The following is a 26000-nucleotide window of genomic DNA, read 5'->3' as shown; positions in this document are numbered from 1 at the left end:
AGCAAACATCGCATCATTGGTGCTCTTTCCGGGCATAAACCCATATTGCTGCTCACAAACCGTCACCTCTCCTCTCAACCTCGCTTCCACTACTCTTTCCCACACCTTCATGGTGTGGCTTAACAATTTTATACCTCTGTAATTACCACAGCTCCTCACATCACCCTTGTTCTTAAAAATCGGAACCAGTACACTTAATCTCCACTCCTCCGGCATTCTCTCACTTTCCAAGACTTTATTAAACAATCTGGTTAACAACCCCACTGCCATCTCTCCTAAGCACTTCCATGCCTCCACTGGTATACCATCTGGGCCAACCGCCTTTCCACTTTTCATCCTCTTCATAGCAGTCCTCACTTCATCCTTACTGATCCCCCCCACTTCCTGATTCATTATCTCCACCTCTTCCAACCTTCTCTCTCTCTCATTTTCTTCATTCATCAGCTCCTCAAAGTACTCCATCCACCTTCTTAACACACTCTCCTCGCTCGTCAGCACATTCCCATTTGCGTCCTTTATCACCCGAACCTGCAGCACATCCTTCCCAGCTTGGTCCCTCTGTCTTGCCAATCGGTATAAATCCTTTTCCCCTTCTTTTGTATCCAACTTCTCATACAGCTCGTCATATGCCTTTTTCTTAGCCTTTGCCACCTCTCTCTTTGCCTTTTGCCACCACTCCTTGTACTCCTGCCTACTTTCTTCATCTCTCTAACTATCCCACTTCTTTTTCACCAACCCCTTCTTCCTTATACTTTCCTGTACTTCCTCGTTCCACCAACAAGTCTCTTAATCTTCCTTCCTCTGTCCATATGTCACACTAAGTACCTTCCTAGCTATCTCCCTCACCACTTCTGCTGTAGTTGCCCAATCATCCCACCCATCTTTACCACCATCCAACGCCTGTCTCGCCTCCTCCCTAAATTCCACGCAACAGTCTTCCTCCTTCAGCTTTCACCATGTGGTCCTTGGATCAGCCCTCACTCTCTTCCTCAACCCCACCTCCAAAATCATCCTACAAACCACCAATCGATGCTGTCGAGCTACACTCTCCCCTGCCACCACCTTACAGTCTCTAATTTCTTTCAGGTTGCATCTCCTGCTTTAGATGTAATCCACCTGTGTGCGCTTTCCTCCACTCTTGTACGTCACCCTGTGTTCCTCCTTCTTCTTGAAATATGTATTTACCACTGTCTGTCTCTCTCTCTCTGGAAAAAAAATCACAGAATCATCGGACAACATTCATTAAAGAAAATATAAATAAATGAAAATAAATAAATGGAAAAAAATGAAATAAATAAATGCAGGTGAGTGACCCGAGACAATGGGGAAGCATGGCAATTTTGTGTGCCAAGGGTATATCGAAGCCGTTGCACCGGCGAGAATCAAAGAACCATTGGAAAGTGTGCGTAAATGAAAATATAAATAAATGAAAATAAATAAATGAAAAATCCAATGCTGGTGAACGACCCGAGACGAGAGGGAAGCACAGTTCGTTATAACTTTAGATGTGTTAACACACCCCACAAGTATATATATATATATATATATATATATATATATATATATATATATATATATATATATATATATATATATATATATATATATATATATCTATCTATGTAGGTATATATATATATATATATATATATATATATATATATATATATATATATATATGTAGGTATATATATATATATATATATATATATATATATATATATATATATATATATATATATATATATATGTATATATGTGAGTAGGGTGGATATACTGGTTCTGGCTCACTTTTCCCCATGTAAATGAATGGGGGATTTTCAGCGATTCCCTTTTTTTTTTCCTTAAAAATAAACCCCCTTTTTATCCCAAGGTATATTTATTTGTCTCCCCTTTTAACCTGGAGGTTGAACCTCATTGAATTGAACACCTGGGGGTTGAACAGCTCACTCATTGAACCTATAAAGATTTATTCATTCTCAAATTCCTTCAATAGTTTAATTTTCTTTGCACAATAATCCCCATCTAAAATATTGACAAACAAAACATTTGAATCTTTATATTTTTTAAGATACCCCTTTTGTGCCATTACGAAATGATAAACTTCTCTTAATGATCTCATCTGGCCACCGCCCGAGTTGCAAATCATTTTTGTGTATAAACCACGCCATAAAAAATGTTTTGTTTCAAATGTTTTCAGTTCATGCCATGAAAATGAGGAAGTGTTTTTTTTGACACGGTCGTGCTGTGAAAAGAAAAACAGGAACTATTCTGTGAGACAAGGTCTCGTGTTTATCTTTTATCTCGGAACACGAACTGAAAACATGTGTAATCAAAACCATTTTAGGGCATTTTCAGTATGTTTTGAAAATGATTCATATAATCGCCCAGTTATTTTCCAAGCTGCTCACCCGAAGTGTCATTTCCTGTGGCTACACCCAATGATTAGGTAATTTCCTCATGTTGTCTTATAAGTGATTCGCCAGACAAAGTTTCTGCCAGACGGGATTTTCATTTTTACAACTGAGACATGAGCGATCTTTCTTCCGCGAACAAAACAGCTCAACACAAAGTTGGTAAGTTGGTTCCTCTTTGAACGATGAAGCAATTGATTATAAATTAAATCGTGATAATTCTGATATATATTTTTTTTCTTGTCAGGTCCTTGGAAGAAGAGCAGTTTACATATCACGACGAGGTGCATGAAATTAATGCTCTTATTGAAGAGGTCAATCATCTTAGAAGAGAATTGAAAAACAATTATAATGACTGGTACGAAGTCTTATCACGGCCTCTGATCTCGAATGAATTAAACCAATGGTGAGACACGTGTGTGTGTGTGTGTATATATATATATATATATATGTGTGTCTGTGTGTGTATATGTGTGTGTATGTGTGTGTGTGTATATATATATGTGTGTGTGTGTGTGTGCGTGTGTGTGTGTGTGTGTGTGTGTGTGTGTGTGTGTGTGTGTGTGTCGCTTTCCCTGTCTGTTTGTATCTCTCTCTGTCTGTCTTTCTACCTACCTGTCTCTGTCTGTCTCCATCTATACCCTTGACTTATTTTTTTTTTTTTCAGCACTATCACACAACATCAGCTGTTGAAGCAATCTTGTACAACACATGATTTTCTGGAGGTAAATGTTTCTGAATTATTATTTAGTTATTTTTTTTATTAATATCACTCTCTCTTTAGAATGTCGTCTTATTTTGGTTGCATCATTAGTTTGGACGCGGTTTTGCCAGTACACTGGAATTCATTTTATTAGCCTTGAAAGGATGACAGGCTCCTGGTGTGTTAATTCAGTGGTCAACGAGGCTTGAACTTAGAACCAACAACAAGCTTACTCATATTACCATGTAATTATCTTTATAAAACCTAATTATTATCCACTTTTTGTTCCAAAACAGAATATGGTGTCTGAGTTTCGAAATCACAAGACATCTGAAGAAGATTGCTGGGAAAGATTATACATTCTCGCAAATGAATATTTAATATTATCAATATTAATAAATTATATTTGTTTTGTTTACAATTACTTGATTTTGAATTTTAAGAAGAGGATCAAGACATGAAGGAGAGGGAGGGGTCGGGGGGTGGGGGGGGTAGGTGCGCTCCCCCAATGACCCATCACCCCCTCATCCCATCCCTCCCCTCCCCATGTGTGTGTGTGGGGAAGGGTGGGGGTGGGATGAGGGAGGTGGTGGGTCAAAGGTGGGGGTGCACAAGGGGGATGAGGGGGTGGGGCTTGTGTGGGCGGGGCTTGTGTGGGCGGGGCTTGTGTGGGTGGGGCTTGTGTGGGTGGGGCTTGTGTGGGCGGGGCTTCGGTGGAAGGGCGTTTATGTGGACAGGGTTTATGTGGGCAGGGCTTATGTGGGAGGGGTTTATGTGGGCAGGGTTTATGTGGGCAGGGCTTTGGTGGGGCTTATGTGGGAGGGGTGAATGTGGATGAGGTTTGTGTGGATAAATGGATGGGTGGATGGGTGGATGGGTGGAGCTTGTGTGGATGGGTGGATAATTTTTTAATTAAATAAACATGTTGTGTGTGGGGAACTAATTAACTAATCACTAATTATGTGAATATGATGAATATGGGTGGAGCTTGTGTGGGGTTTGTGTGTGTGGAGCTTGTGTGGAGCTTGTGAGGGGTTTGTGTGTGGTGGAGTTTTTGTGTGGAGCTTGTGAGGGGTTTGTGTGTGGTGGAGCTTGTGAGGGTGGGGCTTGTGTGGGAGGGGAGGGGTGGGTTTTGTATGGGTTTTGTGTGGGTCAAAAAGGGGCGGAGTCAAAAAATTTCGATTCATCTTTGTCTTTTGTAATTCCTGTGAATAAAATGAACCTAAAATCTCTTCCCCTTCCAAATCATATATCTTATAAGTCCAAGGAACCGTATCTATTACATCAACAATTTTAAAAAGCTCGTTTGTCCATCTTTTAATATAACCCTTTTCAAAATGAGATTTCCACCTATATATTCTTACGATATCACCAACTTTGAACTTAGGTTTTCTGACATTAATCTCTTTTTCATATTTTAATTTTGTAAATGTTTCTGATGGTTTCATATTTGTTGACGTGTGAATCGTGTCATTATACTTATCCATAATATCCTGAATAAAAGATGACCATTGTTGTGAACCGAGTTGTGTGAATTTTTTATATAGTCTCTCTTTTAAGGTACGATTAAAACGTTCAACAACAACTGCCTTCTCTTCATTAAAGGTACTGTATAATGTAATACTGTTATTTTTTAGAAAATTCATAAATGTCTTGTTATAAAACTCCCTACCCTCATCAGTCCACAATTTTTGAGGTTTTCTCTTACTTTTATTAAATATCTGTTGAAAGGCTAACATAAGAGTATAACCTGTTTTGTTTTTTAATGGTACAACCCATACGTATCTACTCCTCAAATCAATAACGGTTAAAGCATCATTATTGAGTTCAATCAAATCAGCAGACCAGATATAATCAACTTCCTTGGAATAAACTTTCCTTCTCTGAAACTTTGTGAATATTGGTTTATGTAATTCATCAGCTAATTGCTCTTCAATCTTAATGACATCATTAGAGCTTACAAGTTTTTTGAATTTCCAAGTCCAAGTTTCAATTTAGCACTGATCATCTTCTTCACGATGAACCTATCAACTTTTTCTCTCAAGGTTGGATTTTGTATCAGAGACAAATTATACAACATTTCTCTATCGGCTTCATGCTTTTCTTCCAAAGTTGTGGTATTCCCATAATCAATATCGTGTTTCATGCACACTTCATCAACTCTATTGATTGGTTTACTCCAGGATTTAGGATTGTCTGCCTCATCTAATCTTTTATCCAAGTTTGTGCCTGGACCACAGAAAGAATACCCTGGAAGATGGAATTCCCCTGGTATTCCAGTAGTTGTAAATTTACTTCCTGATAAAAACTTTTGTATATCTCCTCCTAGTTTGTGTTTGGAGATAAATAGATTTTTTTTTGAACCACACACCGAACATATACCTTTTTGTATAACCCTGTTATTTTTACTTTTAATATATGAAATATTTTTAGTATTAGTTTTCTTTTTACATTTGAGACAATAACTCATTTATTTATGAGAAAAATTCCTGCAGAGTGCAAAAACCTTTTTAGTTTCCAACATGCACATTTGAATCTTAATTTTTAAAACATAAAGAATCCTTAGAAATGCCTTCACTCTCTCCTCCATTTATTTAAGAAAAAAAATAAAAATGAAAAACTTGAATTAAAATGAATATCTTGTCGATGTCAATATTCTTGTCGAAAGTATTACAAATAGACTTGTCAATTCTTTGTTTTCCTCCTCGGTGGGTTGAGTTATTTTCTGTAATACCACCAATCTTTTTTTAATCTCACTGGTTTCCATATTTTGATATTTATTTTGTCTCGCTCTTTCCTCCCTCTCCTTCTCTCTCTCCTCCCTCTCCTCTCTCTTCTCTCTCTCCTCCCTCTCTCTCTCTCTCTCTCTCTCTCTCTCTCTCTCTCTTCTCCCTCTCCTCCCTCTCTCTCTTCTCTCTTTCCTCCCTCTCTCTCTCTTCTCTCTCTTCTCCCTCTCCTCCTTCTCTCTCTTCTCCTTTTCCTCCTTCTCTTTCTTCTCCCTCTCCTCCTTCTCTCTCTTCTCCTTTTCCTCCTCTTCCCTCTCTTCTTCAACTCCTTCCTCATCCCTTATTATCCTTGAATCGCTTACACCCCATAGAATATCATACATATATTCATCAGGATTTCTTGTTATTCCTGTATCCAAAATAATTTTTTTTACAACAGGAAACCAATAAAATTTCTTTTGAATTTCTAAAAGAGCCTTACCTTTTCTTAACTTTATAATTTTTTCATTATTTAACATTTTCATTAAATCTAAAGTTGTCGGTTTATCAACATCAGCATAATGCCAATCTTTTATTGAAAATACCTCATTCTTATGTTGTAGAACATATTTATTAAAATACCGAATACCCTTTTCTTGAAGGTATGCTTGGACACAGAAATGATAATTTTCTTGAAGCCTTCTTGCTGTCATTTATGTATTAGAAATATATGTTAGAATAAAATTATGGCACGAAACACCTCCCCATCTTCCCATAGTTTCATTTTGTATTTCCTTACTTATTATATATAATCCTGTTTTTTCTGTTTTCATGAGATAAACAAGGGCAAAACCATTATTATATTTACCCTTATTCAATTTTTATTTGTTGTTTACTAATCGTGGCCCCACAAAACTCATTCTCGATACCAAGTGGATAATATTCTTCCTTACGAGACTGATTTAATTGTTCCAGGTCTTCGAGGTTAATTTTAAATGACCAATTATACCCTAAATCTTTCATATCATACCCCCATTGCTCTATTCTCATACAAACAATACGCCCTTCTTTATAAAAAATTATTTTAATTCGAACTGTGAATTCTGTATGACCTGGAGATAATATCAACACTTCTGTATCTTTGGAATACACGGCCGTTTTATTTAAGGATATATATTATGATAAATCGCTTAATCTCACCAAGTCATTCGCGTCAGTCGGGCTTGGATAATCTTTTAATTTATAAGCATTTTTCATGTTAATATTTTTAGTTATATTATATTTATATCGTTCAGCCTGTGCCTTTGTGTAATAATTTGATAAATCAATATCCAGTTCTTGAGATACACCAAAGATAGAACCATCTTTACCAACATAAGTCATTTATATTAGATTAAAAATAATATCATAAATTTTTTTATTTTTGTTGAGTTGAAATAACACATATAGACATAATTGACCACAGCACTTGGAATTTAATTCTTGGACTTGAAATGTTTGATAAACACCATTCTGTAAGAATTTTATGACTTCAACAGGTGGTGGAAGACCAAAACTATCAAAATAATATTTGTCTTGACTATTAAAAATACAAACCCAATGAGAACCGTTCCCATTATTATCTTCTAAGTTCATAATAATATTCTTTGTATGTTTCGGCACATTTGTTAATTCATCTCTCATACAAATAACCACATTATGAATTTTTAATTTCTTACAATATTTGACAAGTTGTAAATTTGATGTTGTATTCTTTCCAAATTCTTTCAACCACTCATCAATGCTCATTTATTTATTAGAAAGATATAATCCATTACAGTCAAAGCTCGTTACTATGCCACCTCGCTTCTATGCCACTCTCGCTATTATACCACTTTTGCTCGGTCCCGACAAAATTCAATACAAAATAAATTTACTATGCCACCCCCTACTCTCGCTACCATGCCACTACTGTGTGACTGTTAAAAGGCACGAGTCGTGAAAAAGTCTGTATTGCGCAGTGCTCGATTATCACACTCACGTCCAAAGGCGAAGCGACGAACTACAGTCCAGCTGCGCACAACATAACTCAATACGTACGCGCATAGTCAGACTGTGTCAAAACACGCTGTTCTTCTCCCCGATGCCAGCCACAACAAGCCAATCACAACACGCACAACGAGACACAAAAAAGCGCGAGCACACACACAGACACACAGGCACACGTACAACAGTGACATCATTTTTTTTCAAATTCAGCCCATAATGTCAGCTCAGAAACGCAAGCGAACCGACTTTACGCTGAAGGAGAAGAAGGAGATCATCGATGCCGCGAAGAAGGAGCCGAATCAGTCCAAGTTGGCCAGGGAGATTAGCAAGAAATGGGGCGTCGAAGTTAAGAGAACCACCGTGAAGGGCATTGTCAGCAAGAAGGATGCAATCGAGGCTGCAATCAAAGCTGGATTTCCATCGAAGCGCATGAAGTTGACGCAGGCTCATGACCCGAAGCTTGATGAGGGAGTGCTCATGTGGCTGAAGCAATCAAGAGGACAGAACGTGCCTGTCAGCGGCGATCTGATCAAGGAGAAGGCGATGAAACTGGCCGAGCTGATGCACATCCCAGACTTCATGGCGAGCGACGGTTGGTTGGGCAATTTCAAGAAGCGCCACGGCATCACGTTCAAGACAGTGCAGGGCAAAGCTGGAGCGGTGGATTCGCAATCCCTTCTCGAGTGGCAACAACAGGTTCTCTGGCCCTTATTCGGGCAGTTCTCCGCAGACGACGTCTTCAACCTGGACGAGACTGGATTCTTCTGGCAGCTGCTTCCGAACAAGACCATGGCTTTCAGGGGAGAGCGGTGTACTGGAGGAAAGAAAAGCAAGCAAAGGATCACTCTTCTGGTTGGGGCAAACATGAGCGGCAGCGAGACGTTCCCTCTTCTGGTGATTGGCAATTCCAAAAAACCCCGTGCCTTCAAGATTAAAGAGATCCCGGTCAAGTACAAGGCGAACTCGAAGGCGTGGATGACGGCGGAGCTTTTTGAGGAGATGTTGCGTGCGTGGGACGGACGACTCGGCCAGCAGGGACGCAGAGTGCTGGTCTGTCTCGATAACTTCTATGGCCACCCTCCCGAGCTCGAGCTGAACAACATCCAACTGGTCTTCTTCCCACCCAACACGACAGCCAATTCGCAACCAATGGATCAGGGAATCATAGAGAACCTCAAGCGCCACTACAAGAAGCTCCTGCTATGCCGCCGGCTTGAGGCCATAGACGAGGGAAAGGAGTTCAAGTTCACGTTGCTCGACGCTCTACACGTCGCCCGGCGTGCTTGGGAGCAGGTCGGCAAGTCGACGATCAGGAACTGTTTCGCGAAGGCCAAGTTCATCGAAGAGGAGATCCAAACTGAGCCACAGGATGCGGAGCTGCCCGACATCTGGGAAGCTCTACCTGCCGAGGAAAAGATGCACGAGAACGAGGAGATCGAGCTGTCTGACTTTCTCGAAGCTGACGAGCGCCTCGCGACTGGCGGGTATTTCACGCTGGAGGAGATTGCGGAGGAGATTCTGTGCAGTGAGGAGCCGGTGGAAAGCGAAGATGACGAGGTAACTGTCGAGGAGGAAATCGTTCCGTTCGAGGAAGCCCAGCGCGCTTGTAGCACCGTCCGGAAGTTCATGCGGCAGAGAAGCGGGAAGCCCGGTGTGATGCAAGCGTGCGATCGGCTAGACAACGAGATGCACGAGATCCGCCGAAAGAAGATGCGCCAGCCGACGATTCTTGAAAGCTTTGTGTGTCGTGAATTTCTCACCATGCCATATGTTAGTGTGTGAACTCTGTTAGTGTGTGTATGTTCTCCGTTCGCTTAGCTTATACAACAGTCGTGCCTTTTACTTTCTGGAATAAATTTTGTCTAAAGATTAACTACAGATGGGTAACTTGAGAAAATAAGGCCGTTTTTACAAAATCTCGTTACTATGCCACTCTCGCTACTATGCCACTTTTGCTCGGTCCCGACGGGTGGCATAGTAACGAGCTTTGACTGTACCTCTTTTCGTTAATTTTACACCTGCTTGTGCTATAGAAGAAAGCATATCTCCAACTAACAATCTCGCCTTATCAGGCAAACCTTCAAGTTTTTCAGCAAAATCTACAATTACACCACTTCCACTAATTTGTTTCTCCAACTCTTTGTTATGTCTTTCCAATTCTTTTTGAGCCTGGAGTTGAGCCTTCCTTTCGTTGGCAGTTTTCACCGCTGTTGAAATACCACCCGTCAATGCTCCAACTGCACTTAAACCAGCAAATAAAGGAATTAGAAATGGGAGAAATCCTCCACTCGTCTCTCTTATTAAATATTTTTTCAACATTGGTTTTGTCATTTTAATTTTAAGTGAGCCAGTGTCATTCAAGATTTTAACCTGTTCTCTTGTGAGCAAAACATCAATTCTTACTGCTCCTTTTCTCTGAATTGTATTAACGTTAATCGTACAAGGCTTTTGATTTTGAACACAAGATGATAGTTTATAAAGATTGATTTGATTAACATATACCCCAGTTGGTACTTTGCCACTCATTTATTTAACAAAAAATTATGTGAGACTAATCATCACACCATTATCTGTATTAATCTGCAATTCTGTTTCTTCCAAAAGCAAACAATATGTATCAACTTCTTCACTCTCTCCTCTTTCAATGTATAGGGAAGTATCCACTCGATTAGACTTTATAGTTTCCTTTTGAGCGTTCAGGTAAAACGCATAGATTGTATACAAACTTTTAAATGCTGTCATATCCAAAATAGATTCTTTATTTCATATTTTCATATCATATCATATCATATCCAAAATATGTCATATCATATTTCATGTCATATCCAAAATAGGTTCTTTATTTCCATTACTTTCACACATCTTTTGGTAAGACTTGTATGCTTCAGCAAAATCATTTTTTTTCCCAATTAATTTCCAATCTATCTCGTGGATAAAATGTTCCATCTAGAGAAACCTTAGCATTATCACTCAATGCATTATTCTTATCAGTCGCAGTATCACCATCTGGCTTTTTAAAAATGATCCACAGATATCGTGGCTTTCCTTCCAGAACACCCAAATTCCACGTGTAAGTAGTTTGGTTGAGTTTAACGTGTTGACATCTTCTTTTGAGGTATGATACACTGAGTGGTTTCTTTGAGTTAAGTCTTCGATTCAACATCTCTTCTGTTTTAAGATTAGGAGTATATTCACTGATATACCAACTCATTTCCTCAATTACAAATTTATTCTGATCACCAAAAGCACTACCAACACCAAAAAGCAATCGATTTTCATTATCATTCCTTTGTAGTTGAAATCTAATTTTAAGTCCATACAGAACTTTATCATGATCACAAAATCCAAATATACCTTTAAGAGGAACTGCCACAGTAAAACTATTTTCTGCTTTTGTATCATCATTATACGCTCCTTTCCTTTGAGTATATCCAGGGTCTGTGTTTGTTCCCGTTGACATATCAGGAATAAAACCTTCGACAGACCTCTTTCCCATTCTATCACTGAATGTATAGAGTGTAAATTTCATCATTTCAGATACAGCAGAGACATAATCAACTGCTTCAACTTCTTGTGTTCCAATATACAAACGCACACTATCAAACATTGTCCAGAAGAAATCATTTACAAGTGTAGCGTTTGTGTTCGTCGCAGCCTTCGTGAATTTAAATTTACACAACAAGAAACTTTCGGAGAGATTCAAATAGGTTTGTTGATTATTTATTTCAAAACTTTTTGTACCATTCGTATTCCAGTCTGTTCCAGTTATTGCATTTACCTTGAAGTAATCTTCTTTTTTAGTGGAGTTTGAGATAATAATAGTATCATGCAAATCATAGATACTATCAATTGCTTCCATACTTGTATTTATTTAGGAAAAAAGATGTTAAAACTTTTGAAACCCTGATCCAAGTATTCAAATTATTTTCTGTCGTTCTTGGGGGGACAACTGAGTTTTGCCTTTCTTAATTTCTTTTATTGCTTGTAATTTATGAGATTCCTTCTGAGCATCTTTTATGCTCTTTACAGCACCTGCTACATTTCCCACAGCAGAAGCAGTTGAACCAATTAGATGTTTATGTTTAAGAATAGTTGAACCAATACCCATGAGAGTATCAATTATCCCATCTCCTCTAAATTGATGTCCAACACCCCTTTGTCTCTTAGGTTTATAGTATCCTCTACTAAGATACATACCTTCACCCTTGTAGTATGGGGAAAGGAACATCCCATCCCCTGTAATTATTTTATATTTTCCCAACTCGTGTTTCCTCACAATAACCATCGTATTTATTTATTGGAAAACTTCACATAGGTGAATTCTGATGGATATAACTTCTCCATTAAAAGAAATCATACGATTATCTTGGTCGGTTATCCTAAAATTTACTCTGTGTATGGTTTTTCCTGACACAGGGAGATAAACCAAATTTTTGGGTTCCATATTGAATTTATAACCAATTGGGGTTGAGTATGCGCTGAATGAAAATATTGTATTTGTTTTTTTTTCCATCATTATAAGCACCATCAATCAAATCACAGTGAATTAACACCGAATTTATTCCTGAGGATATTTGAATGACATTATCACTGTAAAACGTCCCATTAGTTTCAATCTTTTTTGAGCAGAAACCCAATAACTCTCTAAATGAATTATCAATTGTGAAATCAACCTTGTAGTTATTTTTTTTAACTTTAATCGTTGATTTTGAAGTATGTTTTTGGTTCATCACCCTGTTCTTTCATAAGACGAGCAATTTCGGAAGATATTTGAGAAATCTCATATGCTCCGGGTGAGACTGTTATCGTTTTATATCCACTTCCGGGATTATAACTAAACTTGTCATTTTTATCGGTTATATTAAATAAGGTATTATAAGTTTCCATGGACAATAAAGATGCCTCATATTATTTTGTTGTGTCAAGTTGTAGTGGGTATGGGAATGAAGATGTGTGGTCGCTTGTTGTGAAATTAAAACTCAGGATTGTGCTTCTCATCTTATTTAATATGAGATAAAATGTCTTTATATTGATATTTATTAATTATTTTCATGTTCATCAACTGGTCTAAAATGGCTGATGCTTCATTAAAACAATTGTTATTTCCAGCCTTCTTACTGCTTAACAACAATAACAGTCTATTAACTAATTGCGATGAGTCATTTGGAAGAAAACTAACACCTGAACCAAGGATACTTAAAGCCTGAATAATGTGTTTCTCCTTCTCATTCTTCCTACTTTTACGAGAAAGAATAACCCTATAATTTAGAGTGTTCAGCAGATCAATATATACTCTATCATCATTATTTTCCATATCCAATGGTTTATCAATATACTTTGATTCATCCCTCACAGTTGAACCTTGTCTTCCATCTTTTGTGAGAAGAAACATTAATCTCGGAGTTAGTTTAACAGGGGGTTGAGCAGAACCCAAGAACCTTAATTCATCATTAAATATCAATACCTTTTCTTGAAGAAGATGAAATATTGCTGGTTGTTCTGTTGGAATGAGTCCTGCTTTGGTTTTTGAATCCGCTGAATATTCATTGTTTTGAAGAGCATTCACAATATAATCAGGGGGTCGATTAATCTCTTCCAGTTGTTGAAATAAACCTTCATCATCATATACCTTTAATTCTCCTAAATGCTCTAATTCTTCCTCCGTCATTTGATCAAAATCTTTTAACATTTGAAGTTTTTTTAGGAGTATATTCTACTGTGGGAACTGTGGAAACATCTTTCATTTTTTCTTGGAAAGTTTTTAAAAGTGGTTTAAAAAATTTCTCTTGTTTTCTTTCAAATGCTTCTTTGCCCGTTAGTTTCTGTCTGCGTTTCTTCTTTATGTCTTCCTGCTGTTTTACAACTTTTGAAACCAACTCTTGATGTTCCTTAAATCTTCTTGCTCTTTCTTTTGCATCCATTTATTTATTGTAAAATATAATTTAATGAATTGTAAAGATCAACAGGGAAATTTTCCTTTTCTTCATCATTCAAGTAGATGTGTTCAAATAAATCCTTTTCTTTAAATATTTCATCAAATTCTTTATTAACATTAATGCGAGTTGTAATTTCTTCTTCACTAATACTTGCATCTCTGCTTTTCATACGTTTGCGTTGAGTTTCTTCATCAACATCAAAACCAAATGATAAAATCTTCACTCCACTCAGATGTTTAATAATTTGTCTCGTTCCTTCTGGATTAGTTTCTAATATCCCAACACCACCAGATTTTAGTTTCCTTAACTCACTCTTACAATGTGAATATTTTGTTGTACCAAGAGAAACCTCCTCAAATATTTGACCTTCATTCCTCAATCGCATATGTTCCTCCACTGAAATATAGTGATAATCTTCACCTTTTACTTCTCCAGGTCTTATTGCTCTAGTTGTTGTTGATACAATGCGTATCACGGGGTGTTTTTTAAGTAAATTTACAATATTCTCATTTGTACTACACAAGAACCTTGATTTATGAAAGTTTTTTCCAGAAGCAGATTTCCCCACAAGATTTATAATAATAGTTGTCATTTATATATGTAATTGTTTATAAAACAAAAAATATATCCCTTAATATCTCATCTTGTTTCACAACAATATATTTATATTTTTCAGTTGTGTGCTTCATGTAATCCTCAAATTTCTTTTTACTACATAATGTAGAACAATTATCTCTCCAAAAATTATTGATATCTGTTGAATTCAACTTGAATAAAATAAAAGTATTAGCATTGTTTCTGATGGAACGACGAGGAAGTTGAAAGTACGATTGACTAAGATAAATACAATTACAAGAAGAATGTCTCCCTCTTGTGTAGTAGCTGTCCATTACCGTTTGGTTTCTCTCATTAACACAATCATCAAAGATAACGAAGTTCTTTTTTGATTTATCTAAATCTTGAGGAGACGGTATATCATCCGTATTATCACTAAGAATACAAGTTATCGGATTTGAATTCTTTTTACATCTCTGTGTATCACAAAATAGTTGAATTATATCTTCAATGTTATAATCATTTAGGTTTTTTTGACGTTTAAATAAACCGATTATATCTTCTTTTTGAAGACCAGCATTAAAACCTTGTGAGAGTAGTTGATACTCTGGTTGAAAACTCGACTTTGTGAAAATTATTAAATTATCATAATCTAAAAAGTTGGGAGTGAGGAGCATCTTTAAAAGTAAGCAGGTTTTTCCACATCCACTTGAACCAACTATGAGACATCTTAATGAATTTGGGAGATTTTTATGGTTGTTAAATTTTATCTTATTTTCCCAAATGGGTAAAAAAATCATTCATTTATATATTTGGAAAACAGGTTATTTAATTTATTATTAGCTTTTTTTAGAAACTCTATATTTTATCCTAAGTTCAGGTTTAATTTCAAGATAATCCATTATTTTATTTATACAATATCTTGTGTTGATATTTCCCTGAAAATTACATCCATGAATAATATATAACAACAATCCTTTGAATATTTCTCTTATACATTCAGTTTCTTCCCTTGTAAGGAAAGGTGTGTTATCACCCTCATACTTTACATTCATTTCTCTAATCAATCTTGTAAAGTAATTCATTTTTGGTGTAAATCTAAAATAATTATTTTCCTTTTTATATTTTTTATTATTAATTAGAAGATAATCACAGAATATACATTGTTTATAGGCTTTTGACTCTGTGTTTAATCCCCGTCTTTCACACGCAGGACAATTCTCAAATTTGTCATATGGAGAATCAGGAAAGTCTAGCATATTTATAAAGTAAAACTTTACTTAAACTGAAATTCATCTATACTTTCAGTTGTATATTGACTCATATTTAATAATATTACCATCGATATCGATATACTTTTTTTCATTATCAGATTCAACGACAACATTTTTTATATTAAAGGTGATTTTAAAATGATCGTTAACGACTATTGAACGAAATGTCATTTCACCTGATGTATTAACATCCTTTATTTCATCAGGATTTACATCTTTCGGGTTGTTGAAAAAAATACAAATTTCTCCTTGCATATTACAGATGGTCTTATCTTTTCTTTCTAAAGCTTCATCCATAAGGTTTTTGTTTTTTGATACTTTTTCTTGTTTCATTGCTTTTTCTAGTTTTGAATATATTACCAGAAGGAGAGGAGAAACTTTTGTTAGAGATACTTTAATTGATGTTCTACCAGGTATACTAAAAGCCCTTCCACTGAAGGAAATTGAAGAACTTATATTATTTACCATAATTGTTTTTATCCAATAGTTGTTATATTTATCTTTGTTCAATTTTACATCTTTGACATATTTCTCAGTATCTTTAACAAATGAAGAGATTGATTGAAACTTGTCTTTTGTGTCTTGAAACATTGTATTTTTAAGTGAAAAAGTTGGAGGATAAAATGGTTTTAAGCACAGATTCACCTGTAAAATAAACGAAATTTTCATCAAGAAAATTTTAGTTTAAGCAAAGATTTATTATATAAATATGGTGAATACAACATACTGCGATGTTTGTAATCACAAATATAAACATTATAGAAAACACCTCCGAACCAACAAACACACATTTAATCGATTTCATAAAATATCTCCTCTTGAGTTGGAAAGAAAACATTGTGATATCTGCTCAAAGGATGTTTTGAAGAGTAGTTATAATAGACATCTTCAATCACGAAAACACAAGAAAAATGAGTTTAAAGTAAAGGGAGACTATTATATTGAAAACACTGATGGGGCATTTAAAGGGCATATAAAAATAAGGATTTTTCAATTTGGAGAACCCGGTCCATCATCAATAGCTGAATCAATTGAAATAGTGAAACCCGATGTTGAAAAATTTATTAAAAAGACATTAAAAGAAATGAAAACTTTAAAGTTTTATATGGGAGTGAAAATGAATATGAAAAGACAAGATGAAGAACATACTCCTTATATGAGAACAGATCTTCATTTTATAACATCATTTCAAGATTTTTTAAATAGTGGGGTTTATGAAGAACTATCAAGACAAGAGGAGGATGTTGATAATACAGTGGTAGGAAGTGGATTCAATATTAAAAAAATCATCTTTTTAGATATACACATTCTAAAATCAAACCCTCTTAAAGCTTCTTCTTATATTGAATTACCAAAAGAAATAAAACTAAAGAAGGCAGTTGTTAATATTAAGAACAATGATAATAAATGTTTTCTCTGGTCTGTTCTTGCTCACTTTCATCCACCAAAATGTAATTCAGAAAGAGTAAAACAATATGTGAAATATGAGAATACCTTGGACATTAAAGATTTTAAATTCCCAATGCCACTAACAGATATTCCTAAATTTGAGAAAAAGAATAATCTTTCTATTAATGTATATGGATTAACGGATACAAACAAAGTTCAAATATTAAAAATTTCAAACAACTATAAAAATGAAGAAACACACATTGATCTTTTATATTTTAGTGTTGGAACGAATTCACATTACACATACATCAATAATTTATCAAGATTAATCTCTTCTCAGGTATTCAGAACAGCAAACAAAATATATCCTTGTAAGTTTATGTCTTAATTCATTTCATACAAAAGAACGATTAGAACAACATTCAAAATATTGTAGTAATCATAAATCAGCTGTAATTACAATGCCTAAACCTGGTGAAAAGATTTCTTTTGAAGATTATAATAAATCTATCATGCACCCATTTGTGATATACGCTGATTTTGAGTGTATCCTTAAAAAGATAAATACTGCTTCTCCTAATCCAAAAGAATCATATACAAATAAATATCAAAAACATATTCCTTGTGGTTTCTGTTATTATATCAAATCATCTGTTGGAGAAAAGTATAACAAACTTGAACATTATCGTGGAAAAAAGCTTCACAAGAGTTTGTAAAACGATTAGAAAAGGATTGTATAAGACTCACTAAATTAATGAAAGAAACAAATGAACCGATGAAATTAACCAAAGAAGAAAAATTAGAATTTAGAATGAACAATATCTGTCATATTTGTGAGGGGGAAATTAAGGAGTCTAAAGTTAGGGATCATTGTCATCTTACTGGTAAATATAGAGGTCCCGCTCATTCCTGTTGTAATCTTAATTATAAATTACCTTCTTTTATTCCAGTCTTTCTTCACAACAGCGCCAACTATGATACACATCTATTTATAAATGAACTTTCAAAAACACCAGGGAATATTTCTGCCATAACAAACACAAGTCAAAAGTATATTTCATTTACAAAAATGATATTCACAAAACCTTTAACTCGTATTCGGTTTCTAGATTCTTACAAGTTTATGGGAACACCACTGGCCTACCTCGCATCAAATCTAAGCTCCACGGACTCTTTTCCAAATCTTAATTCATTCTTTCCAAAAGAGGAAATTCTCACTAAAGAGGAAATTCAGATTAAAGATAGAATTCAAAGTAAAGAGGAAACTCTAATTAATTAGGAAATTAATGAAGAAATTCTAACTGAAGATGAAATTCTAATTATAAAGAAAATTCGAACAATGAATGAAATTCTAACTAAAGAGGAAATTCAGATTAAAGATGAAATTCTGATTAAAGAAGGAATTCTTACGAGAGAGGAAATTCAAACAAGGAATGAAATTCAAAGTAAAGAGAAAATTCTTACAAGTAAGGGAATTTATCCTTATGATTATATGGATTCATTTATGAGATTTAAAGAAACACAACTTCCTTCAAAAGAAAGTTTCTATAATAACCTTTATGAAGAAGAGATAAGTGATAAGGAATATAAACACGCACAAGAAATATGGAAAATATTTAAGATAAAGAACCTTGGAGAATATCATGATTTATATCTAAAAACAGATGTTTTATTGTTAGCTGATGTGTTTGAAGCTTTTAGATCACTCTGTCATAATAAAAATTGTTATGGATTAGATCCTGCCCACTATTTCACAGCTCCTGCTTTAGCTTGGAGTGCAATGTTGAAAATGACAAAACAAGATATAGATTTAATCAGTGATGTTGATATGCTTTTGATGATTGAGAAGTCCAAGAGAGGTGGAATATCACAAGTATGTTCAAAAAGATATGCTAAAGCAAATAATAAATATCTTCCAAATTATGATAGTGAAAAAGATAGTAATTATTTGATGTATTTTGATGCTAATAATTTGTATGGATGGGCAATGTCTCAATCTCTGTCTTATGGTAAATTAGAGTGGGTGGAAGAAAAGGATTATGAAAAGGCTTTGATGAATATTGTTATTTCTTCTCAAGAGGAATTGAATGACGAAGAAGAAGGTTATTATTTTGAAGTTGATTTGAGGTACCCAAGTGATCTTCATAATAAGCATAAAGATCTTCCTTTTGCATGTGAGAAAGAAACCCCAAAGAAAGAATGGTTAAGTGATTATCATAAAAGTTTTAATATTAAAGGTAAATCAACAGAAAAGTTATTAACAACATTCTATGATAAAGAGGGATATGTTTTGCATCAGAGAAGCTTAAAACAGTTTTTGAGAGACGGAAACTGTGACGGAAACAGTTTAAAACAGTTGTGGAGGCGTCCATTCATCGCGGATTTTCACTTACCGCGGGAGGGTTTGGAATGTAACCCCCGCGAGAAACGGGGGATCACTGTATATATATATATATATATATATATATATATATATATATATATATATATATATATATATATATATATATATACATATATGTTTTTTGGAAAGTGGGTGGAGGCATATCCGGTGACATTGAAGAGTGCCCTAAGTTGTAGTGTATATATATATATATATATATATATATATATATATATATATATATATATATATATATATATATATATATATATATATATATATATATATATATATATATATATATATATATATATATATATATATATATATATATATATATATATATATATATATATATATATATATATATATATATATATATATATATATATATATATATATATATATATATATATATATATATATATACATATATATATATATATATATATATATATATATATATATATATATATATATATATATATATATATATACATATATATATATATATATATATATATATATATATATATATATATATATATATATATATATATATATATATATATATATATATATATATATATATATATATATATATATATATATATATATATATATATATATATATATATATATATATATATATATATATATATATATATATATATATATATATATATATATATATATATATATATATATATATATATATATATATATATATATATATATATATATATATATATATATATATATATATATATATATATATATATATATATATATATATATATATATATATATATATATATATATATATATATATATATATACATATATATATATATATACATATATATATATATTACACACACACACACACACACGATACTGCCAATTGTGGAAGAAAATAATTATATTAATGTACTCTCAATTATAATTGTTGCTGGTGCTTTATAAATTTAATTTTTATGCTATAAGTTGAATTGGATGACAGTTATGCTTCCTTTTAGCCAAGAGTCTTTTGGCCTAAATGTTGATAAAATGAATGTCTTGCTATGGAACAAAGTGACCTGGTTGATCACACCAACTTTTGCCATGATTCTTTCACCTAATAGACACGTTTTGCAGTTGGAGTTCTTTTGCCTAATGCTTATCAGCCCCTTCCACTCCCACAAAAGCAATGTAATCTTAATTTAGTGCCAGATGCCAGAAAATGTAATCTTAGTTTCGTGCAAATCATTGAACTGGATGTATACCATCTCAGTGGTTTGACTCCATAGTACTATGTTAATAAAATTATCTGATGTAATGTACTTTCTGTTGTGGACAGTGAATTAATTGTGGCTTTCATTTGAGTAACAGGATTTACCTTGAGTCGGTTAAAACGTTAACTACAAAATTCTACAACAATTGGTGCCATGACACGGAGGTACTAAATCCCTGGAGGCAGTGCATGGTCCGGAGGGACGGCGAATGCCAACGAGATGCTATCCCTGACGGTGGGACTGTTCTGAGCGGGTAACGTACTTCGAACAAAGGAAAGTACATGTCAGAGAATTTTATTGGAGGCCTGGGAGGATCCTACGGTCTGGGACCGCTTCAGCCTGGGGCTGAACAGAGATCAGGGATCTCTTGACGGGAAGCTAGAGTCTTCGCCGTACCTTGAGTGAGTTCGTTACTCGGCTCATGGTGCTGTACTGGGTACAGTAGAGGCATTGGGGAAAGGCCATTCCCCTCTGGCCAAAGAGAGGGGAGTTGGAATACCACCTCCGTGAGGGGTTCATGACCCAGCTCGCTGTGTGAGTATGTGAGTGTGAGTAAAGTGTGATTGTGTTTTGAGGATTATGTGGTTTGAAGTAACAGTACTATATAGTTGCTTTATTACACTGCTGGCCAGCATTTATTGTATTTTGAGCATTTATTGAAGTGCGTACTCTTTAGTATTTGTGACGTGGGGTTTGAAAGATTGGAAATGCTGTTAAAGAGTGACGAGATTGTGTATACCGAAGCGACATGCCACAGGCCACGGAGAGGGACATGCATAAGATATATGTTCGATAAATACGGACCAGATTCTGTGAGAGTCATTGCAAATTGGTACATTTGGTCTATGAACAGTAAATTGCCTTTTCCTGAAAATGGTACGTTTGATCGGGATTGTTTGAATCACCTGAGGAAAGTTCTGGAGGGAAATGAAGAGGATCAACTAGGAGCCAGAGGAGTACTTAAAGAGGAGATAAGGAAAGCATGGAGAGAAGGGAGTGCAGACACAACGCAGAGAGAAGGCTCCTCTTGGTGACCGGTTCGGAATGCAGACCCGATACAGAAAGGCCACATTGAAGGATGCATTCAGCTCGCAGTCTTTCTGGAGGCGTGCAAGCAATATATCGAACAGCGTCATGCTGAGACTGAGTTCCGACCCAGGTAAACGGCCAAGGTAAACGAGCAAGGAGAATGGTTAAGTGGGAAATGAATAAGTGTTATGAATGTTTGTTGAGTTACCTGTTTGTATTTCTGTTTGTTCATTGTACTCACTGGAGGTTTGCTTGCTGTGAGGCTGTTGTTTTGTATTGTGTGGAGGTGTTATGGATTTGTGAATGCTTTGTGATTGGAATAGTTGAGTTTTTTGTTAAGAATGCAAGTTGGGTGTTCCAACCTGGAACTCTTGTATGTTTGTATTCATATCCGATTTGTATGCACACTGATTCGCATTGATCTGCATGTGGTGCTGAGTGAGTGTCGAAATGGAACGTGTGCGAGTTCAATAGATTTCACTGGAATAAAACGTGCTCTGTTGTGTATTGTGACCTGTGAAGCTTGTGGGAGTGCACGTGTGACGGAAAATGGAGATAAAGGTTGGTCGTCACCGTAGACTCTGAAGACTTTGGTTGAGGTGAGGTGCACACACCGATTCCAGAGGAAACGATGGCGACCGATTCTGCACGTGTTGTTAATTCATCGTGCGGGGCGAATGTCATTGAGAGTATTTTTTACCGGATCGAGGGGTGTGTGTGTTAATTCAATCTTGGTGAAAATCTGAATTGGAAATGATATTGTAACAACTAAAGAAACTTCAGGCAGGGAGTGAAGGCAGCCTGGCTGTTCGTGGTTTGGTGCTGATAAAAACCAAGGTCACGAATCTCCTTGAACTGGCTTTCTCACCATTTCATAGCTCTGTATGCTGTTTTGGCTTTTAACACTGTACGTTGCATACATGATAAATGGATGGTCTCCTCGGAGCATCATTTGAATACCTGTTATAATCTCTATTATAATACCAAGCTTGCACACTAAAAACTCGGCTTGCCATCACACGATCCCTATGAAAGAACCTCAGCCGCGTTCCCCATTACGGGTTACAATGTACGCACTTCCGGAGAGTGATGACTTCGTGTGTTCTAATAATTTCTCGATTTCTTATGCTGTTCGATTTTATTTGAAAAATATTTGAATTTTTTTTTGAACTTCTACATGTTTTAAGTGATTTCCAAACCCCCCCCCCAAAAAAAAATTTGTTATAGAAAAAAAACCCAGAAATTTTGCAACTTTTTTTTCAAAAAAATTTCCATTTTATTGGGATGGAATTTCTACATGCGCGTTGATCTAGTTTAGTTTATTCAATCGTGGTTCAGTCGAGTCTGATCCGTTTTGACCTGCAATGAATAGGATATCAGGTTCACTTAAGTGACCCAGCAGTATTGGCGGCGGAGGTTTTGCACTATACCGAGTGCTCCCCCTCTAGTTTGTTGCTGTTTTGGTACTTTTTTCCCCCAGAAAATGGCGTCACACTGCAGAGAAAGTAGTTACCTGTACATCTATCTATAATTCCAACAATCTGTTAGTGTGTGTGTGTGTGTATGTATGTGTGTGTGTGTGTGTGTGTGTGTGTGTGTGTGTGTGTGTGTGTGTGTTTGTGTGTGTGCGCGCGTCATTTACGAGAGCGAAGGAACGCCCTGTGTGGTTGTTTGAAAGTTTTTTTTTGCGCGTCCGTTTTTTTTTGCACGTCAGTTTTTTTTTTCTTCTTTTTTTTGTCTTCTCTTCTCTGTGTTTTTCCTTGCGATGACATTGCGAAAAGGTAAAATACGTTGGAGCTGATTGAATAATTGGCCATTAAAACTAAATTGCGAATAATCGTAACCACGATATGCGAACTTCCGGACAATGAGGACTTAACTTCCGGACTTCCAGAGAGTGACAATTACTGTATTCTTTCTCGATTTATCGACTTTCTGTATTTTCTTTCTCCATTTCTGTACTTTCTCGATTTTCTTAAACACAATGCCCCAATCCAGTCAGTGACGATTACTGTATTCTTTCTCGATTTTTTCCTCAATTTATCGGCTGACTGTATTCTTTTTTTCCTCGATTTCTGTACTTTCTCGATTTTCTTAAACACAATGCCCCAATCCAGTCGTCGTTTACGAGAGCGAAGGAACAGCCTGTGTGGTTGTTTCTGGCACGCAGTTTGAAAGTTTTTTTTGTTTGTTTTTTGTTTGCACGTACGGCCACGCACATACGGGCACACACCTACAGGCATGCACGAGTAATAATAATAATAATAATAATAATAATAATAATAATAATAATAATCATAATAAAAGTGATGATGCATTCAATTCATCTTGGGGTAACATGTTAAGTCTGGAGGCCATTTTGGCTTGTGGCTAATTTGGTGTGGTACTGATAACGCAAAGGTCACGAGATTTTTCCCTGTACGGGCCAACACTCTCCACTGAGTCTGTTTTAATCTCAGCTCAGCTATGATCCCCAACTTTGACCTCTCCCTCAATTTTCTCCTCACAAATATGACAGACACTTCTTTCTAAATTCCTTTTTCTCTCCCTTTGTTAAATGACATTGTTTTATCGGTTTTCACCATTATTTATCTTTATCTTATACAGTCTTTTTCCAATCGTCTTACAAACCTCTCTGAGGCATCTTCTCCTCTATAAAGTTCTACCTTGTTGTATTCATCACCAACAGATGATTTGATATAATAACAGAAACCACAAGGAGTATGTTTTTGATATTTACTTGTGTATGATTTCTTTGGATTTGGAGAAACAGTATCTATCTTTTCAAGGATACTTTCAAAATCAGCATATATCACAAACGGATGTTATATTTATTTGTTAAAATCTTTGAATGATATGTTTGAACCTGCTTTTGGTAAATTGATTGCGGTTGATTTATGATTACTACAATATTTTGAATGTTGATTTAATCGTTCTTTTGTGTGAAAGGAGTTGAGACATCTTTTACAAGGATACGTTTTACATTTTCTCTTGTATAGTTGTGATTTGGTTAATCTTGATAATTTTTTGATGAAAGCATAATGTGATTTTTCCTCTGAAGTAAAGTAGAGAAGGTCAATGTGTGTTTCATCACTTTTATAGTTGTTTGAAATTTTTAATATCTGAACTTTGTTTGTATCCGTTAATCCATATACATTAACAGATAGATTATTCATTTTCTCAAATTTAGGAAAATCTCTCAATGACATTGGAAACTTTAAATCTTTAACATATAATGTATTCTCGTATTTATTATAATGTTCAACCCTTTCAGGTTTCCATTGTGGAGGATGGAAGTGAGCAAGAACAGACCATAGAAAACATGTATTGTCTTTGTTTTGAATATTAACAATCGCTTTCTTCAGTTTTATCTCTTTTGGTCAATCAGTATAAGAAGAAGCTTGAAGAGGATCTGATATTGTTCAGTGTACAACCTTCGATGTCCATCAGCACAGAAAACTTCAACTTCCTATGTAACCTGGAAGGGACCGATCTTTAATACCAGTCAGTGAGTCAGTGAGTGCCTGTCATCCTTCCGAGGTTGGCAAAATGAGTGCCAGCTTGCTGGTATCCTGTGTCGGAGTGGCGACCCATCCAAGATTGTGCCCAGTAGCCAAGGAGACTGTTTCGGCAGCACCAACACTCTGCACAGAGTATGGTCCCAATAGATGGATGGATGGATGGACTCGGTGAGTCGTTAGAAAGAGCTTTATATATTACTAGCAGGGTGTGCTTACACATTGTGTAAGCATCCGAACCGTGTTTCCCAATTCTTAGGTCGCACACCTGCATTTTATTTATTTATTTATTTATTTATTTTCATTTATTGGTATTTTATTTTTGGATGTCCGACGATTTTGTGATTTTTTTTTTTATTTTATTTTCCGGTGTTCCAGCTTCAATGTCCATCAGCACGCAAAATTCAGCTTTCTACATCACCCAGAAGGCACCGATCTTTAATATCAGTTCATGAGTCAGTGGTTAGAAAGAGCTTTATAGCTATGTATATATATATATATATATATATATATATATATATATATATATATATATATATATATATATATACATATATATGTGATGATGTAATAGGTGCAGACCCACTCTTTCGCCCCCCCCCACTCCCCATTTTTATTTTTTTTCCTTTTCCTCTCCTTTGTCTCATTATTTCCATTTCTGTGTTTTTAATGATTGAACTAACATTTGTACTCGGTACCTCGACTTTAAAAAGTTGTCTATTCTGGGTTTGATTCTCAACCCGACGGTAAACTATCGGATCAGTATCTGCTCCCCGGAATGCAGTGCTG

General features: G+C 35.2%; 1 long non-coding RNA gene across 1 annotated transcript; it reads left to right on the top strand.

The window, feature by feature from the left end:
* The first annotated feature begins 1776 nt into the window (after positions 1 to 1776).
* Positions 1777 to 3580, top strand: LOC147030515 (uncharacterized). Its single transcript, XR_015055792.1, has 3 exons — positions 1777 to 2820; positions 3082 to 3139; positions 3414 to 3580. It is a non-coding gene; the product is annotated as an uncharacterized LOC147030515 (long non-coding RNA).
* Positions 3581 to 26000: the final 22420 nt, after the last annotated feature.

This window comes from Eptatretus burgeri, chromosome 3, assembly GCF_056783735.1.
Source record: "Eptatretus burgeri isolate ZD-2024b chromosome 3, Ebu_testis_v1, whole genome shotgun sequence".
NCBI lineage: Eukaryota > Metazoa > Chordata > Myxini > Myxiniformes > Myxinidae > Eptatretus > Eptatretus burgeri.
This window is presented reverse-complemented; position numbering and strand designations above follow the sequence as displayed.